At 38.9% G+C, this 21347-nt stretch overlaps 1 protein-coding gene across 3 annotated transcripts in view; it reads right to left on the reverse strand.

The window, feature by feature from the left end:
- Positions 1-21347, reverse strand: part of LOC105492540 (NCK associated protein 5) — an 891224-nt gene that overhangs the window by 433517 nt on the left and 436360 nt on the right. The gene's annotated exons all lie outside the window — the stretch shown is intronic.

Raw genomic sequence — 21347 nt, forward strand, 5'->3', positions numbered from 1 at the left:
AGGGGGATCTTGCTTGAGCCCCCAGGAGTTTGAGGCTGCAGTGAGCTATGATCACACTACTGCACTCCAGTCTTGGCATCAGAGAGAGGTGCTGTCTCAGTCAATCAATCAATCAATGAAAGCTGTTATTATTTTGGGTGGTGGTATTGGTTTTGGCTCCTCCTCATCCTACAATGTCCGAGAGAACTAGTGCTTTAAATACAATTTAACCAAATGAGCACTAAAAAGGCAAAAGAGAAATAACTGTATGCTCTTAGGTAATCATGGTACTTTCTTTTCAACAATAAACTGAGGTGCCTTTTTTTTTTTCTTTTAAATCATGGCCTACACTCCTATCTTCAACTCACAGTGCCCTTAAAGGGTCTTTCCATATTTCTAGCCAAGAGTTGACCATCCCAAGAGGGAAGAAGGTTCTTATCTTCTTCACCTGAAACAAAATCATTAAAGAATGGGGAAAACTACAGATCTAAAAAAAAAAGTCTAAGGAGTAATTTCTTATCAAGTAACAGAAAAATCAGCCAGCTCCAGCACCACCCCAAGTTGGACATAGAACGCAGCACCAAAGACATGTGGCTACAAATCTACCAGAACTGCTGCCTGTTGAACTCCTAAATTTTGCCAAATGTTTAATTGCACATCCTGGACTATGTCCTCCATCAGTGAACAGAAAACTGGAGATGTCATTGATGAGACCAGAATTTCACCGTTTGATAAAGGAATTCAGTTTCTACATTTGGAACTGGTTAGTTCATCCTGAGCAACCAAATTTCTTAATGAAGCCAGTTTGAAGTGTGGACTTCAGAATCTTGACTGTGCAAACTGTACATGGAAATGATATTGGCATCAGTAGTTTGCAAAAGGCAGCAGTGTGAATTGCCATGTTTTTCATTTATATCTCATGTTTTCTTTTTCTTCCTTAATTCCCTTCAGGGCATGAGCCCATGATCCATTATATTACTGTTCCAACCTACCCTTTGCCATGGCCTTTTATGTTTTATCTTCTTATGCAATAACAAAGGTATCCTTTTTCATCCACACACATCATTCCTAAACACTCAAAGATCATTTCACTCACTCTGGTGCTCCTTCAGCTGTTTCCTTTAGGACTATTAAGTGAATTTCATCAGACCTCAATGATTTCGACACATTCAATTATCAAGGTGTGCCTTAACCTGCTTTCTCCAGATGTGAACTCACCCACTTGCTCATTGTTACTGTATTAGCATTCTTTTGCTATTAACCTTCCTTGTGAAGGCTGAAGCAGAGGAGCTATTAAGGATTTCACAGCCTTCCTACCATGCGCCTGCTCACTCTCTCTCCCGCTAATAAGTAGCAGGCCTCCTCCTTTGGGGTAATTCTCTTCGGTCTTAAGAACATATGCAACTACTCTGTTTCACCTCATTTTCTAGGGAAAAAAAATCACATTGCATCCATTTGTATCTTTTACTTCATATCTTTAGTCCTTCATATTTTTATTGTATCTTTAAATAAATTTCTTATCAATTACACCTAAAATACACTTATTTCCTCATTAAAATTGTTTATGAGCAAATGTATCCTCATAGGAGTTATTCTTTGTTTTTAACATTCAACCACTGAACACAGATGCTTAGAATTATTTCATCCTTGATTTGCTAAGGGACATTACTTTTTTATTTACTTGATGGTTTAGAAAGACAATAAATACATGGACATAATTACTGTCTTTCTCCTCTGGTTTTAGCTTGGAAAATTCCAATTGTTCTCATCTATAAGAGAATAAAATACTTACTTGCACTCAAATCCATCCAATGGACTTTTTCACTTTACATGGGAGAAATTCCTCTCTCTACTCTTTTGAACTCTTTATTTCCCTCTATTCCTTTTTCTCTCAAAATTGGCCTTTGTCTGTTTTTGCCATTTTACTTGCATTAGCAGGCTCTTCATTCAAACAATTCCGCCAGACACAGCCCATCCACTGGGCATTCCACCACACTAAACAGTAGGATGACGGAATCTAAGAGGACCAGCTGGTTTCAACGACTGAATTCAGTGAGTGCTGAGTGGTGTTCAACATATGCCCTGACAGGCAAGGAACAAATGGGTAGAGGGTCTGAAGGAAGCATTTAAATAGCATCTCTTAAAAAAAAGGTTGCTGATGCTCAATTTAAACTATCTGCTTATATATTCTGGGATTAAAAGTTTTAGTGTTTTTTTTCTCTTCCTAACATGTTTATATTGCGCTTTCACAGGCATAGAAATAAAACATAAAGCCTACTCACTGAAGCCAAAATATTACCATATGTGCTCTTCTCACCTACCCATCCTCCTTCTACCTAAATCCTTCTCTCCTTTGGAAGCTCTCTTCTCCTTTTATTAAAAAAAGGAAAACTACAGGAAGCTGATTGTATTCGAGAAGAAGAGCATCAAGTGTGGGCCAGGGGATACGTTTTAGTGGGAATGGAGAAAGGAACATCCTACCACACCCTTTAGTAGGCATCAGGACCAGAAGCACCTGCTCAGTGGGCAATTATTTGGGGTGTATTTATAAGGCATCAGCCCAAATGCTAGTTCTCCCGCTCTCCAGAGGGAAAATAAATGCTTACTTCTCATTCATGTAGATCCCAAGTAAAGGTCACCCTGTTTCCTAAAACATGCGAAGAGTGATATTTGAGTTAAGTCATTTCTAAGTAATGACTTTTTTCTTCTTGAATGCTGTTGGAAAGTGGTGAGGCAGAACTTGTGTGACTGTAAAAACAGCAATTTTTAAAAATATGGTTAGACTAGACTATCGAAAGAGGGAACAGAGTTGTGGAAGCAGCTGCTTGGGAAGTTTGAAAAATTTTATTGACTCATAAAATGTTATAGTGAGAAAGAACCCAAGAGTTTATTTTAGAAATGAGGAAACCAAGACCCTAAAACATTAGGGAAATTATTGAAGGTCATTAAGCTCCTTATTCGTCAGGCAGAATCAAAAGTGAAGGGCTGGCAAAAACCAGTCTTGTGGGTTTTCCAATGTACGGCATTGTCTCCCTTCTTTTCTAATGTGAAACTTTTCCATGACTTATCCTTATATGGGAGCAATTTTTAGCCTGTCCCACTGATGTCTGCATCTAAAATAGTGTAGAGTTGTAAAAAAAAAAAAAAAGTCATTTTTACATCACCAAAACTTCTGAAACACTGAGTCAGAAGGGATCATCTAAATGCTCTTCCGCCTGCAGGTGAAGCTGGAGCAAACTCTCCTCACTAGACCCTGCAAAGTCCCTCAAGGTAGAAGGGACCACAGCTAGCTCCCACCACCCCCTTGTCATCATCTACTCTTCATAACCTAAAAAGCCACCAATGGGCTCCAACTGGGTCTGTGGGTCATGACTGTGGCTGCGTGTCGAATCATGGTCTCTGCACTCACGAATTTTGTTTTGCATAAAAGCTGTATTACTGTAAAGTTGTAAGACATAGTACAATTCACATTTTGGAAATTTTAATTCCAGCTCAAAAGCAGCAGAGACCTCTATGTAAAGGAGATTTGCAATAAAACTACACAAAATATAAATACATGTGTTAATGTAATGTTAGTAAATCCATATGTTCTTTTGCTGAATTGTCATATTTAGAACTTGGTAAAATAGTGGCCCATCTGCATGGAGTGAAGAAAACGCCCTTGAATAACCTGATCAGCCATGCTAGCCAGCCCATGACAAGCACCTCCAAGCAGACACTTACTGAGAGCCACTATGAGGCGGGTGCTGTTTCCTGTTCCCTAGATACAGATATAAATAGATAGTGCCTCCGATGTGGGAAGCTGAAATCTGGTAGGGGAAATAAGACTTTTAAAAAATAAGTTAGGGCTTCATCTAAATGGTTTTGTTGGGAATCATTTCACCATCTTCTTATTTCTGCCCATCTTGAAGGCATATTCCTCTAAGGTAGGAAATAACCTTTAAACATTATCTAGTCCATCTCACTGGCCCTAGGCAATGATAAGATTCAACCACTCTTGTCATTTGAAAAACTGAGCCTCTTCCAATAGTCTCTAATATTTAACCATTTTTACTGTTAAGACGTAGTTATATTACTTACAGCCTAAATCCCTCATGCTATTTTTCAAGTTCCTTTCCCTTCTCTTATTGACTCTTTAGAGAAGACGATAAGCATTTAATAACTCTGCTAATTTGACTTGAAGATCATCTTAGTTTGCTGTTTTCTGTGATCCAGAGTTCTGATTTATAATTAACTAGGCAGTGTGCATAATTCTCTTCTGTGTCTGCCCTAATCAGAGAAGCCTGAATATTGTGCACAGCAGGCATTCAGAAATATCTGTCAAGACAACAGGCATTCCAGATAAGGACTGATAAGCACTGAATAAGACAGAAATGTGAGGGGACAGTATCCCCGATGCACATACCAGCATCCCAGGATAGCTCCTCTCTTTTTAATAAGATTCTTCCACAGAGTTCCTTGAGAGACTAAGAACCATGCTCCTGCAGCTCCTTAACTCTTTCTCTTCATCAAATGCAGTCACTCACACACTACAAGTCTTCAATCAACTTGAATGAATATGTGAATGAATGAAAACAGAATTTCAACTTTCACTATTATAATGAACCCTATTAGCCTTTCCTTACATAAAAATTTATTTAACATTCAAGGGACATCATGTTCTTGCCAATATTTTTAAAAACCTTAACTAAAGTCACCATACTACATACTGGCTTTCCAGAACTTATTCATCCTTCATGAGTGAAACTTTGTACCCTCTGACCAAGAGCTCTCCATTACTCTCACTCTCCAATCCCTGGCAACCACCATTCTACTCTGTGCTTCTATGAGTTCAACTATTTAAGACATAAAAGTAACGTTATATAGTATATATCTTTCTGTGTCTGGATTATTTCACTTAGTATAGAGTCCTCTAGGCTCATCCATGTTGTCACAAGTGGCAGGATTTCCTTCTTTTGTAATAATATTCCATTGTGTCTGTGTGTATACACATATTTTCTCTATCCATTCTTACACTGTTAGAAATTTAGGTTGTTTCCATACCATGGTTATTGTGAATAAAGGGCCTATAAGATTTATCTACTCTATACTCTTTCTCCTTCTTCCACATCTTGTTAAGGTCTAACCATTCCCTCTTGGGCTAATTTGTGAAAGAAGCAACTCCACCAAGCTCTTCTTAAGATTATATGAAAACTTCCTAGCCCGTACCATGAGGCCTCAAATTATACCACAATATAAGCTTCCTGAGCACCTTGGGATAAATGTGCTTTATAGAATTAAGATACCACTTACTTGATTATAATATATCTTAGGGCTACATAGTCAGACCTTTGAACTCAGATCAGGTGATGCATGCTGCAGAATATAGAAACAAGATGCTACAAAGCAGTCTGGAAATAACATGTACTACTGAAAAACAAAAATACTGTAAATTCATATAGTAAATCAAGGAATCAGCAACTTTCTACTACTAACTAAATCAGTAATGCTTTCTTCAAGAGAGTTATGAGAATTATATTTCCCATGTGGCTTGCAAATGTAAAGAGATCTATTAAGACTGTCTGATAGTTACTGCCCAAGGATATAGGAAGTAGAATAGTAGGAAGTATTATATTCATGACATTGCTGTATTTTATCTATAGTTTTTATAAGAACTTAAAAATCTAGGTTTCATTTAAGCATTACTTTGTGCTACAAAAAATATAGTAATTTAGAGCTTGATATTTTTTGAAAGTCTTTTCAAATAAACCATTCGTTTGAATTCAAGTGATTAAGAGGATTAAAAGTATCAAGAACATATTTCATTAGGCATTTCTCAAAGGGATCAAGTTTTTCTGAATAAAAAAACAACCTATGTAAAACCAAGAATTAAAACATTTCCACTCAAATATATTAGGGAAAGTTCCAAAATGAAGCACAGAAAACATAATGGCAACATAAATTCAATTATTGTACCAAGTAATCGCAGAAACATGCAGAAACATGGGCATTCAAGTAAATAAATTATTCTGATTTTGCTCCTAGCTGACACAAATTACTCATTTCCTTGGACTTGATACAAGAAGGCTTCAGAGCAAAAGAAGAAATGCAATCAAAGAGCAAAGCACATTACTCATCATCTGCCAGCCTTGCAGCAACAGAGGTTTCCAACGGTCCCTCCCTGCCACAGCCTTGCAGGAGATGTCTATAAGCCAGTCTAATACATGCTTAAATGTTCTCATTTACAGACACGATTTCCTTTTGCGGGTTCCTGCAAAAGTTCTCAGTGGTGGTATTGCAACGTGCAGCCAATAGCAAAGTGCCTCTAGTTATTTGTTACTAATAAAGTCCTGAAGCTTTCAAATGACTTGCTCTAAAGAGCTGATTCTGGATTATTTCTAAAATCAGCAAGGGCAATAAAGCATTTACAACTAGTAGGGCCTGGCATCAACTCATCAGAAAGGACCCTGGCCTGAGAAGACGCTGCTGTTTCCGGTACTAGACGGTGGCGAGGTTCACAGTATCACAGAAGGAATTTGTTAGTGCAGAGGACACTGGGGAGGAGGGAGAGGTAGGACACTCTAAGCTTTCATCAACCAGGAGGGAAGTATTTTGGCATTTTAACAACATAGTGCCTCTGTCTGTTAGGGCGAGAAAAAGCTGAATATCATTCCAGATAAATCAGTTTAGCTTCACTCACATGCATCCTGGTGTGCTTTCTTGACTGGAAGAAAGGAGATGAAGTAACATGCTGGAAATCACATATAACTTATGGCTTTCTTCATTTGTGAACCCAAGGAAGCGTGCCACATACAGAAACACAAAGTCAGAGTTACAACTTTGACACATGCTGTATTCTCACATGCTGTGTTAGTCAGTTAGGGCTGCCATAACAAAAGACCACAGACTGGGGGGCTTCAACAACACAAGTTTATTTTCTCATAGTTCTAAAGGCTGGATGCCCAAGAGCAAGGTGCCATCGTTGCCGGGATCTGGGGAAGCCTCTCTTCCTGGCTTACAGATGGTAAATTTCTCCCTGGGTCCTCACATGGCCTCTCATCTGCGTGGCCACAGAGGAAGAGTGTTCTGGTGTCTCCACCTCTTGCTTTAAAGGCACCATCAGTCTTATCCAATTAGGACCCCACCTATATGCCCTCATTTAACCTTAATTACCTCCCTAAAGGGTGCATCTCCAAATACAGTCACATCAGGGGTTACGGGTCCAAGATGCGAATTTTGGAGGTACACAGTTCTGTCTATAATACACACCACATAAGAGGAGAAAGAGAGGCCTGCTCCCACACATTGCCTGCTTTGACCAATTTAAGGGAATTTGTGATTACTGCTGTAGACAACACTCTAAAAGCAGATTGTTGCTGTAGACCTGCCATGTATCTATCCCAAAAAGGACCTCACCAAACCCTAGGCCACCTTGGCTAAAACCACACCTAATTACTGTGACTGGGCATCTAAGTGATCAGCCAACAAGCACTACTGACTACCAACTCTATTCCCAGAACCAATGGAGATATACAAGAAATATAAGATTCACATCATTTGGGGAGAATGAGAGTATGCTTACGAATTACCAGTGAACAAGATCAGCTCATTTACATGTCATCAGTGGGGACCAGAGCCTTCCTCACGGTCACGTAGAATGTGCACAGGTAAAACCTCACTCTACAAACACACCCGTGACCATTACCTCTCTTACAGTCCTCTGCCATGATTCTCATGGCAACAAGAACATTCTCTGCCACAGGGGCATAACCCTAAGCAGACTGGGCCCGGGTACCTTTTGGTCTAGGCAACATCCATATAGCTGATTCTTCCTCACTGCAATCATTTCCAGTTTCATTCAAGAGCCTCATTCATACTGGGGCTATGATGAACATCTGGCTTACAGATTGCTTAAGTGAAAAGGACAAAAGAGTGACCACAGAGTAAAAGATAAATTAGTGGAAAAATCACGTGACACTTTCACTCTAGGAAGAAAGGGACATAGCACAGGACGAGTCATATAATCTCCCCCATCCCACAGCCCTTGCCAATAGATACTAAGATTCCACGTAAATTAAAGGAACACATGAGAGGTCACTGAAACAGAAATCCAGCTGCGAGACAGAAATGCAAAATTCTCCACAGAAGAAAATGTAAAGACCAAGGGCAGTGCAACATATAGAAAAAACATGAAACTTTGCAATTGGAAAAATGTACATCAGACGTTTCTTATTGGTCTTATGACCTTAGCCCTCTGAGTCACAGTTTATTCATCTTTAAAAAAGGTATGCTAGGCTGGGTGCGGTGGCTCACGCCTGTAACCCCAGCACTTTGGGAGGCCAAGAAAGGCAGATCACGAGGTCAGGAGATCGAGACCATCCTGGTTAACATGGTGAAACTTCGTCTCTACTAAAAATACAAAAAATTAGCCGGATGTGGCGGCACGTGCCTGCAGTCCCAGCTACTCGGGAGGCTGAGGCGGGAGAATGGTGTGAACCCGGGAGGCGGAGCTTGCAGTGAGCCGAGACTGCGCCACTGCACTCCAGCCTGGGCGACAGAGTGAGACTCCGTCTCAAAAAAACAAAACAAAACAAAAAGTCTGCTACTCACTGGTTAACTACAAGGACTACACACAATACACATGCCTGCAATCACACACACCCTCCAATGTGTCTGGAACATAACAAAAACCACTATAAATATCTGTTAACAGTATAATTGGGAGCTGCACTTCTAATGTTAACTTGCAACTGAAACCATCAACTATGATTCACAACAATGGCAATGCCATCTGCAGTAAGACTCAGAAGTATTGGAAACCTTTCCAAGCCTTTACGTAGACAGATGAGGAGCAGCCATTTGGTTTAATATACAATTATTGTCAGAAATACTCTATAATTTGCCTCCTACAAATGTCCAAATGCCACTAAATTGGGCCCAAGGTCACCGCGGTGGAGCAGACTGTCCCACAGCTGACTGTCTTATCTCTATCAGAGATGACCCAGGGCCAGATGTGTGCATGAAGTCTTCTGCTGGCCTTACACTTTCAGCAAATGGATACAATGAAACACGTCCCCGGATAACAGGCCACAGGGCAGCCGGGGCAGTTCTCCTTGCTGAATTCTGCTTCCAGCTGCTCCCTGGCATGAAACTTTGTGTTCTAGGGAAGTTTTCTGTCAACTTGACAAAACGGACGCTCCGGCTGCTCACTGTTGCATTTGTGTTATAGAGCCCAGGTGTTTGGCCAGTGACTCTACCTTGGGTGGTACTCAAAGAGGAATCCTTTCTTCCCCTAAGGATAGTTTACACAATTGGAGTTTTTGTTTGTTGGTTGGTTTTTCCTGAATGTTTTAAGCTGGTGTTATTTCCACAAAACAGATGGGCAGCTAAATCTTTTGAAGTTGCTAATTATATTTTGAGGGCATAAAATTTTTATACAACTAACATTCAATTTATATTTCTATCAGCTAAACTGTTATTAATATTTGCAAAAGCCAAATGTCAAAAGCATTTTAAAATGTCAAACCACGTGAACACCATTAGGGAGGGGTTTCTTGTAAGAATTGGAAATTTTCACGTAACAGTACCATCTCTCTTATACTCAGGCGCAAAATGCCAAGCTCCAGGCTCTCAGCTTCAGAGGGCCTCACTCTGAGCCTCCTCTAGCCATCCCCTTCCACCATGTGTGGGTTTCCCTGCATCATGGGGTTATGCCTGTGCAGAGTCTGTGCCTCCCCTCTGTCTCATGATGTTCAAGGTATGCTGAACCAGGAATTTCTTTCCAAATGGGCCTGAGCCTGCTTCCAGGACCTGCTGGGGCTGTGTGTGCACTCAAGACCCAAAAAGTAGCCAAATGCTGGCAGCATGCGTGGGATGTGGACAGAGGATAGACATGACAACTAGGGTATACACACATGTGCACCCCAGGTCCCTAGTGGTAATGGGAACATGGAGCTGGAGGTGAGAGAAGAAAGGGAGTCAACCAAACCACTGGGCTGCAAGCTGAATGTTAGGAACTGGCTGCCCCTGTACCAACATGGGCCAAAATGGAACTCCAAGGACAAGGAGAATTCCATGCTTGATTCGGCCTTCCAGGTCGTGACGAAGATGCATTCATCAAGGAGAACACATTTTACTTGGCATTTTATTTTGCTGACTTGGTTTATAACTTGTACATATTTAGATCCATAGAATATGGGCTGCCATTTATATACTCTTGTTCTAGGCCTTGTAAATATTAGGGGTAGGGCCGCATCAGAGTTAGGTTTAGAAAATTATAGACTTGCAAATAAGAGTAAATGTATTAAGTTCTGTTAATTTCTTAGGAAAACTAAGATTCCAACTAATAATCTACAAGAAAGCAGCATGTCTCAGAGGTATTCTCTTCTTTCATTTTCATAAAACATTACAAACATCTGCAAAAGTAAAGGTTCGTATAAGAAATGCTGACATGTTCGATTATAACCAACTCAAAGCCAATTGAGTTTCAACATTAACCCCTGATCCTCCCTCCAAATTATTTAAATTGCATCACACAGTCATATATTTTCAGCCATATTTGTGTCAGTATGGATAGGTAGAAGACAAGGACTCTTTTAAAAACATAGCCATATATTATCACACCTAAAAACATGAACTATATCAATTCAGTGAGTAGATAAATCTTCCAACCATATCTTCAGATTGTCTCATTTGTTTTCTTTTTTGCAGTCTTTTCAAATCAGGATCCAAATAAGGTCCACCCAATGTCTCGCGACACTATTTTTGATCTATCGGTTTTCTCCCCGCCTCTCTTTTCCTTCCTTGTACTATATTTGTTGAAAACAACAGGTCATTTGTTCCATAGAATTTCCTATAGTTTGGATTTTTGCAGAACCTAGTCTCATAATGTTTCCTGTAAATTGTTTATTATATCTACAGGCTTGATGAGATTCAAAGTTCATTTTTTGGCAAGGTTGCTTCATAGATGGCTTTGGGTATTTCCATCAAGAGACACAAGATGTATCAATGTCTCTCTCTGATAATGTTAGCACTATTTCTGATGCACTATTTCATTAAAAATTGCAAAATAGCTTCTAATTATATTCTTACTTCTCCATTTATTAGTTAAAATATCTTACAAAGGGAAACTTCCCTCCACTGAGGATGATTTAGTTACAGTTCTTAAAGACACCATGCTTCTTTCTCTTTGCTTATCAATTTTGAAAATAAAAAGTTGGTTTCCTAGGATCCTCTTGGGGTTGTTTTGTATTATTATAAGTGAAAGGATTTAAACAAAAGCTGACATGCTTTAATACACTGCAGTTAGTATTCTTACTGATGCATGAATTGAGCTGCTCTTGATTGGTGGAAGACTTTTCAAATTGGATCCTGGACATTTTAACAACAGCCTCAGACTGCTATGACAATAACAACACTACCTCTAAAAATATGACCACTAAAAGCAAAGATATTTTGTGGATTTCTTTTTGTCATGAATATAGATCCCATTACAAATGTACAAGCATCTGCTTTCAAGTCACTTCAAATGATTGTTCACTCTGTAGATTTGCCATCAACTATAATTGCAGTTAGATTTACTGGTTTTGCTTTCAATTTGGGGAAATTTTAAAATCAGATGTTACATTACAATTTTATTAAATATGTATGTATTTATAAAGTCAAATCCTCAAAACAAGGTTTATGAGAGAAATTTAGCTTCTATTCTTGTCCCATCCCCTCTTCTCTCCTTCTAAAGTTAACAACTTCTTAAGTCGTACATCCTTCTTCCAAATACATCTCTTTCTATATGTTTGTTTACATGTATGTAGACATACACACGTGTACAAATTCCATTTATTTGGAGGTAAACTGAAGTATATATATGTGTGTGTGTGTATGTGTGTGTGTGTGTATATATATATAGTGTTTACACACACACACACCCTTCTCAACCTGGTATAGAGATTGGTGATTTCCTTTTTCTGCTGATTGATCATTTTGTTTTATATGAAAACAAGATTGAAATATTGAAAATGAGGAACTCTAGGTAAATATTTTTTGTAAAGTAATACCATAGAAAGGATGTTGAACTCTCTAAATCACCATATTTATATCTACCATTCACTTCAAATTAACTGAAGATCAGTTTCTGCAATTGTTAAGGGTTCATTAATCAAGTAATTCCGGAAAAGGGCATATTGATATTTGAACTTAATTATTATGAAGTTTTATACGTTTTAGAATGAATGAACTTAAAGATATATGTCTAACACAATTTTTTGTAACATATTGCAAAAATAAGAAAAATTTGTCAGTCATGGAGAACATACCTCAAGCAATTAATAAATACACTGATATATGCTCGAAGACACTAGAAGAAAAAACTTTAGCAAAATGGTATGTACCTAAAACTATATACTTGCTCCAAACATAAATATTGCATTGATGCAAACACTAAATTTTTGAGAAGCTTAACATATATTAATTATTGTAATGTACTACAGGAGGAGAATCCTTAAGGGACAGACAGACCTGACTTAAATCCTGATTCAGCCATTAGTGGCTGTGTGACCTTTGCAAATTGTTTAACCTTTCTGGGCTTTACTTTTTTTATTTATCAAATACGGATGCTAATAGTTGCTCACTGGACTATAAGCAATGAGATTATGTGTTCAAAGCATGCAGAAATGCAACTGGTACAAGCCCAATACTCAATAATATTAGCTCACTTGTTCTTTTGTAGGCAAAAGTATGAATAATGGTTAAGACTTAGGGTATCTGAGTTCAAACACCAGCTACAATACATCCAAGCAGTATGAAGATGGGCAAGTTATTTAACTCATGGGAGCCTCAGTTTCCTCGTGTGTAAAGGAGACATGCTAAAAATATCTTCCCCTCTGGGGACAGGGCACAGTAAACAATAACAAACACAGCAGAAGCGTCTGCAGACGCAAACGACTCTGTCTGACAGCTTTGAAGAGAGCAGTGGATCTCCCAACACGGAGGTTGAGATCTGAGAAGGGACAGACTCCCTGCTCAAGTGGGTCCCTGACCCCTGAGTAGCCTAACTGGGAGACATCCCCCACTAGGGGCAGTCTGACACCCCACACCTCACAGGGTGGAGTACACCCCTGAGAGGAAGCTTCCAAAGCAAGAATCAGACAGGTACACTCGCTGTTCAGAAATATTCTATCTTCTGCAGCCTCTGCTGCTGATACCCAGGCAAACAGGGTCTGGAGTGGACCTCAAGCAATCTCCAGCAGACCTACAGCTGAGGGTCCTGACTGTTAGAAGGAAAACTATCAAACAGGAAGGACACCTATACCAAAACCCCATCAGTACATCACCATCATAAAAGACCAGAGGCAGATAAAACCACAAAGATGGGGAAAAAGCAGGGCAGAAAAGCTGGAAACTCAAAAAATAAGAGTGCATCTCCCCCGGCAAAGGAGCGCAGCTCATCGCCAGCAACGGATCAAAGCTGGACGGAGAATGACATTGACGAGATGAGAGAAGAAGGCTTCAGTCCATCAAATTTCTCAGAGCTAAAGGAGGAATTACGTACCCAGCGCAAAGAAACTAAAAATCTTGAAAAAAAAGTAGAAGAATTGATGGCTAGAGTAATTAATGCAGAGAAGGTCCTAAACGAAATGAAAGAGATGAAAACCATGACACGAGAAATACGTGACAAATGCACAAGCTTCAGTAACCGACTCGATCAACTGGAAGAAAGAGTGTCAGCGATTGAGGATCAAATGAATGAAATGAAGCGAGAAGAGAAACCAAAAGAAAAAAGAAGAAAAAGAAATGAACAAAGCCTGCAAGAAGTATGGGATTATGTAAAAAGACCAAATCTACGTCTGATTGGGGTGCCTGAAAGTGAGGGGGAAAATGGAACCAAGTTGGAAAACACTCTTCAGGATATCATCCAGGAGAACTTCCCCAACCTAGTAGGGCAGGCCAACATTCAAATCCAGGAAATACAGAGAACGCCACAAAGATACTCCTCGAGAAGAGCAACTCCAAGACACATAATTGCCAGATTCACCAAAGTTGAAATGAAGGAAAAAATCTTAAGGGCAGCCAGAGAGAAAGGTCGGGTTACCCACAAAGGGAAGCCCATCAGACTAACAGCAGATCTCTCGGCAGAAACTCTACAAGCCAGAAGAGAGTGGGGGCCAATATTCAACATTCTTAAAGAAAAGAATTTTCAACCCAGAATTTCATATCCAGCCAAACTAAGTTTCATAAGTGAAGGAGAAATACAATCCTTTACAGATAAGCAAATGCTTAGAGATTTTGTCACCACTAGGCCTGCCTTACAAGAGACCCTGAAGGAAGCACTAAACATGGAAAGGAACAACTGGTACCAGCCATTGCAAAAACATGTCAAAATGTAAAGACCATCGAGGCTAGGAAGAAACTGCATCAACTAACGAGCAAAATAACCAGTTAATATCATAATGGCAGGATCAAGTTCACACATAACAATCTTAACCTTAAATGTAAATGGACTAAATGCTCCAATTAAAAGACACAGACTGGCAAACTGGATAAAGAGTCAAGACCCATCAGTCTGCTGTACTCAGGAGACCCATCTCACACGCAGAGACATACATAGGCTCAAAATAAAGGGATGGAGGAAGATTTACCAAGCAAATGGAGAACAAAAAAAAGCGGGGGTTGCAATACTAGTCTCTGATAAAACAGACTTTAAACCATCAAAGATCAAAAGAGACAAAGAAGGCCATTACATAATGGTAAAGGGATCAATTCAACAGGAAGAGCTAACTATCCTAAATATATATGCACCCAATACAGGAGCACCCAGATTCATAAAGCAAGTCCTTAGAGACTTACAAAGAGACTTAGACTCCCATACAATAATAATGGGAGACTTCAACACTCCACTGTCAACATTAGACAGATCAACAAGACAGAAAGTTAACAAGGATATCCAGGAATTGAACTCATCTCTGCAGCAAGCAGACCTAATAGACATCTATAGAACTCTCCACCCCAAATCAACAGAATATACATTCTTCTCAGCACCACATCGTACTTACTCCAAAATCGACCACGTAATTGGAAGTAAAGCACTCCTCAGCAAATGTACAAGAACAGAAATTATAACAAACTGTCTCTCAGACCACAGTGCAATCAAACTAGAACTCAGGACTAAGAAACTCAATCAAAACCGCTCAACTACATGGAAACTGAACAACCTGCTCCTGAATGACTACTGGGTACATAACGAAATGAAGGCAGAAATAAAGATGTTCTTTGAAACCAATGAGAACAAAGATACAACATACCAGAATCTCTGGGACACATTTAAAGCAGTGTGTAGAGGGAAATTTATAGCACTAAATGCCCACAAGAGAAAGCAGGAAAGATCTAAAATTGACACTCTAACATCGCAATTAAAAGAACTAGAGAAGCAAGAGCAAACACATTCGAAAGCTAGCAGAAGGCAAGAAATAACTAAGATCAGAGCAGAACTGAAGGAGATAGAGACACAAAAAACCCTCCAAAAAATCAATGAATCCAGGAGTTGGTTTTTTGAAAAGATCAACAAAATTGACAGACCACTAGCAAGACTAATAAAGAAGAAAAGAGAGAAGAATCAAATCGACGCAATTAAAAATGATAAAGGGGATATCACCACCGACCCCACAGAAATACAAACTACCATCAGAGAATACTATAAACACCTCTACGCAAATAAACTGGAAAATCTAGAAGAAATGGGTAATTTCCTGGACACTTACACTCTTCCAAGACTAAACCAGGAAGAAGTTGAATCCCTGAATAGACCAATAGCAGGCTCTGAAATTGAGGCAATAATTAATAGCCTACCAACCAAAAAAAGTCCAGGACCAGATGGATTCACAGCTGAATTCTACCAAAGCTACAAGGAGGAGTTGGTACCATTCCTTCTGAAACTATTCCAATCAATAGAAAAAGAGGGAATCCTCCCTAACTCATTTTATGAGGCCAACATCATCCTGATACCAAAGCCTGGCAGAGACACAACAAAAAAAGAGAATTTTAGACCAATATCCCTGATGAACATCGATGCAAAAATCCTCAATAAAATACTGGCAAACCGGATTCAGCAACACATCAAAAAGCTTATCCACCATGATCAAGTGGGCTTCATCCCTGGGATGCAAGGCTGGTTCAACATTCGCAAATCAATAAACATAATCCAGCATATAAACAGAACCAAAGACAAGAACCACATGATTATCTCAATAGATGCAGAAAAGGCTTTTGACAAAATTCAACAGCCCTTCATGCTAAAAACGCTCAATAAATTCGGTATTGATGGAACGTACCTCAAAATAATAAGAGCTATTTATGACAAACCCACAGCCAATATCATACTGAATGGGCAAAAACTGGAAACATTCCCTTTGAAAACTGGCACAAGACAGGGATGCCCTCTCTCACCACTCCTATTCAACATAGTGTTGGAAGTTCTGGCTAGGGCAATTAGGCAAGAGAAAGAAATCAAGGGTATTCAGTTAGGAAAAGAAGAAGTCAAATTGTCCCTGTTTGCAGATGACATGATTGTATATTTAGAAAACCCCATTGTCTCAGCCCAAAATCTCCTTAAGCTGATAAGCAACTTCAGCAAAGTCTCAGGATACAAAATTAACGTGCAAAAATCACAAGCATTCTTATACACCAGTAACAGACAAACAGAGAGCCAAATCATGAATGAACTTCCATTGATAATTGCTTCAAACAGAATAAAATACCTAGGAATCCAACTGACAAGGGATGTAAAGGACCTCTTCAAGGAGAACTACAAACCACTGCTCAGTGAAATCAAAGAGGACACAAACAAATGGAAGAACATACCATGCTCATGGATAGGAAGAATCAATATCGTGAAAATGGCCATACTGCCCAAGGTAATTTATAGATTCAATGCCATCCCCATCAAGCTACCAATGAGTTTCTTCACAGAATTGGAAAAAACTGCTTTAAAGTTCATATGGAACCAAAAAAGAGCCCACATCTCCAAGACAATCCTAAGTCAAAAGAACAAAGCTGGAGGCATCACGCTACCTGACTTCAAACTATACTACAAGGCTACAGTAACCAAAACAGCATGGTACTGGTACCAAAACAGAGATATAGACCAATGGAACAGAACAGAGTCCTCAGAAATAATACCACACATCTACAGCCATCTGATCTTTGACAAACCTGAGAGAAACAAGAAATGGGGAAAGGATTCCCTATTTAATAAATGGTGCTGGGAAAATTGGCTAGCCATAAGTAGAAAGCTGAAACTGGATCCTTTCCTTACTCCTTATACGAAAATTAATTCAAGATGGATTAGAGACTTAAATGTTAGACCTAATACCATAAAAATCCTAGAGGAAAACCTAGGTAGTACCATTCAGGACATAGGCATGGGCAAAGACTTCATGTCTAAAACACCAAAAGCAACAGCAGCAAAAGCCAAAATTGACAAATGGGATCTAATTAAACTAAAGAGCTTCTGCACAGCAAAAGAAATTACCATCAGAGTGAACAGGCAACCTACAGAATGGGAGAAAATTTTTGCAATCTACTCATCTGACAAAGGGCTAATATCCAGAACCTACAAAGAACTCAAACAAATTTACAAGAAAAAAACAAACAACCCCATCAAAAAGTGGGCAAACGATATGAACAGACATTTCTCAAAAGAAGACATTCATACAGCCAACAGACACATGAAAAAATGCTCATCATCACTGGCCATCAGAGAAATGCAAATCAAAACCACAATGAGATACCATCTCACACCAGTTAGAATGGCGATCATTAAAAAGTCAGGAAACAACAGGTGCTGGAGAGGATGTGGAGAAATAGGAACGCTTTTACACTGTTGGTGGGATTGTAAACTAGTTCAACCATTATGGAAAACAGTATGGCGATTCCTCAAGGATCTAGAACTAGATGTACCATATGACCCAGCCATCCCATTACTGGGTATATACCCAAAGGATTATAAATTATGCTGCTATAAAGACACATGCACACGTATGTTTATTGCAGCACTATTCACAATAGCAAAGACTTGGAATCAACCCACATGTCCATCAGTGACAGATTGGATTAAGAAAATGTGGCACATATACACCATGGAATACTATGCAGCCATAAAAAAGGATGAGTTTGTGTCCTTTGTAGGGACATGGATGCAGCTGGAAACCATCATTCTTAGCAAACTATCACAAGAACACAAAACCAAACACCGCATGGTCTCACTCATAGGTGGGAACTGAACAATGAGATCACTCGGACTCAGGAAGGGGAACATCACACACCGGGGCCTATCATGGGGAGGGGGGAGGGGGGAGGGATTGCATTGGGAGTTATACCTGATGTAAATGACGAGTTGATGGGTGCAGCACAGCAACATGGCACAAGTATACATATGTAACAAACCTGCACGTTATGCACATGTACCCTACAACTTAAAGTATAATAATAATAAATAAATAAATAAATAAATAAATAAATAAATAAATAAATATAAAAATATCTTCCATGGAGGACTCTTATAAGAATTAAATTACATGTAATATTATAGTTCGTCTAAAGGGAAGGGATGCTTGTTTGTTTCATTTCACTGTTATAACCCTGATACCTAAAATAGTACTGGCACTTGGTAATTCTCCTTAAGTGTTAACAAAAAATAAATGAGATAACTGTTTGAATCTCATGTAACTCATGTTACTTTCAAGTTGCTGCTTTTCACATCTAAGAGTTCTTTCCTCATGCACTGAGACTGTCCTTCGCCTCCCCAGATTTTATTAAATGATAGATGTTCTCACTGTCAGTGTAATCTCTAAGGTCCCGGCCTTTCCTGAACTGGGCTTTGGGTGCACTGAGGCGGTAACTACAGGCTTAATACCCCACTACTCAATTCTTTACTCAAGAGAGGCTGCCTAGAAAGTCTGGGTCTGCAGAATCTCATAGTCATTCCAATCTATTAGACCTGTAGGATATTTCCTGATAACATATCATGTGCTTTGGTGATTGTTTCTGAAAAGGCAATAGATTTGTAAGTGTTCTATGTGTCATGCATATTGGAAGTACACTAAATATATTACTACTTCACTGGGGACCCTCTTGACAATAATGTGAATTGCTCAGGGAACAGACATCAATTCTTAAAGTGTTTCTGACATCAAAGGTGACCGCTGGGCTTCAGGAAAAGTGTTCAAAGTAAGACTGACTTCGTGATTGAGATATTCATAATAATCACACTGCAAAGGTAGGCTAGGCATTCTTCTACTACCCAAGATATAAGGGAATGATGCCGGCAGATTCCAAGCTGAGTTTGCTGAGATAAGGGCCTTCAAGGAACTGAGCTCCGGCAACACGCATTGTGAGTACCCATACCATCAGGTCTGTCTTTGTATTCTGTTCTCTGAACCTAAAATGCCCTTCCTTCAGTTCTCTATTAAACCCTCTTCATCTGTACATGCTTCAATACTCATCTCAAATGAATCCATTTCTGGCTGGCAGAGTTTTTCATCTATCATTTTTTTCTCCCTGTCTTATAGCAAATATTTGATCCTAACCTTAGTTATTTTCACATGTAACTCTTTTTATATCCTGAGATCCTTGGGGACAGGGGATATGGCTTGCTTGTTTCTGCGTCTCCACTCCTTGCTTAGCATAGAACCAAACCAATTTTTAAAAAATTATCATACTTTAGGTGTAGTAATATCTGCAAAAAAAATTATTCTTTATACAATATTATCCAAATGGAAATTTTATGTTAAAATTCAATAGAGATAATATAAATTAGATTTTTTAAAATCTCAATATGATGGACCAGGTTGGCCAAATACCATCCACAGTGAGGGTTATTAAATGGTAGATTCAAACAGCAGCATGGTCCATCAGAAATAACACTTTATTCATTTACTTCACCATTTGTTGTGCACACACTATGTGCCAGGCTAAAATCATAAGCAGTTTACATTTTATAAAGGGAAGACATAATATGCAGGTGCAAAATGCTAGCAAGAAAAAAAAATTATGTGATAAAAGTCTGTAATCAAGTGAGTAAAGTAGAATATTATATAAGGCATCAGGGAGATGGTGAATTTGGAGCTGGATTGTGTTAGCTAAACACATATTGTTCAAGCCAACAGCAAAGGGAAAATTGGGGCCATCTTAGTTAAATTCAATGGCTACACAGTCCATGTCATAAGTGCAATTGTAACTTGACGGTAGTCTGTGTATTTGGAAACACTGACTCAATCATCAGCACAAGTGGTTTGAAAATGAAATGGGAAAATATACTAAGCAAGCAGAGACCATAAAAGAGGCACTGAAGACATAAACATTCAACCTTCCTTACAAACTTTGAAACAGAAAAATCATGGTTAACCAGTTTGTGTGTTTGTTTGTTTTTGAGACGGAGTCTCGCTCTGTTGCCCAGGCTGGAGTGCAATGGTGCAATCTCAGCTCACTACAACCTCCGCCTCCTGGGTTCAAGTGATTCTTCTCCTGCCTCAGCCTCCTAAGTAGCTGGAATTACAGGTGACTGCCACTATGCCAGCTAATTTTTGTGGTTTTTAGTAGAGATGGGGTTTCACCATGTTCATCAGGCTGGTCTCAAACTCCTGACCGCAGGTGATCCACCCACCTTGGCCTCCCAAAGTGCTGGGATTACAGGTGTGAGCCACCACGCCTGGCCCAGTTTTCCTTTTAATTTGATATAATTGTATCTATCCCTCTGACCCAAGAGTCTCTTAGGTGCGATCTCAGCAGGGTGATAATAATTAAGTTTAAGAAATACTGTAAGTGGCAGAGCACGTAAATCTATGAGCAAGGCTGAATTCTGCATGAAATACAATTGCTTAGATCAGTAGGGTAAATATAGCTTAAAACAATCTATTGTATATTTCAAAATAGCTAGAAGAGAATAATGTGACTGTTTCCAGCAAAAGATAAATATTTAAGGTGGTGGAAATCACAATACCACTGATTTCATATTTTCAAATTATATGAATGTATTAACATATCACTTGTACTCCAAAATTATGTACATCTATTATCTATCAATACATTTTTAAAAGCTCCACTTTCCATTACAGATTATAAACTACAAAACGAATAAATGAGGGAGCAGAAAGAGTGTGTGACCAGAAGTCAGAAGCCCTGGGTTCCGGGTTGGGGTTCACATAGCCATGTGATCATAAGTAATTTACTTCATTTTTTAAGCTTCAATATAATATTTATTATTATTAATATATTTGATTCAATATCATATAATATGCTCTCCCTATCATATGTAAGGTTATAATGAGAAATGAATGAAATAATGTAGGGAATGCTTTTGGAAATAATAAAAAATGAAAGTAAAAAGTACTGTCATTTCT

The sequence above is a fragment of the Macaca nemestrina genome, chromosome 11 (assembly GCF_043159975.1).
Source record: "Macaca nemestrina isolate mMacNem1 chromosome 11, mMacNem.hap1, whole genome shotgun sequence".
Classification (NCBI taxonomy): Eukaryota; Metazoa; Chordata; class Mammalia; order Primates; family Cercopithecidae; genus Macaca; species Macaca nemestrina.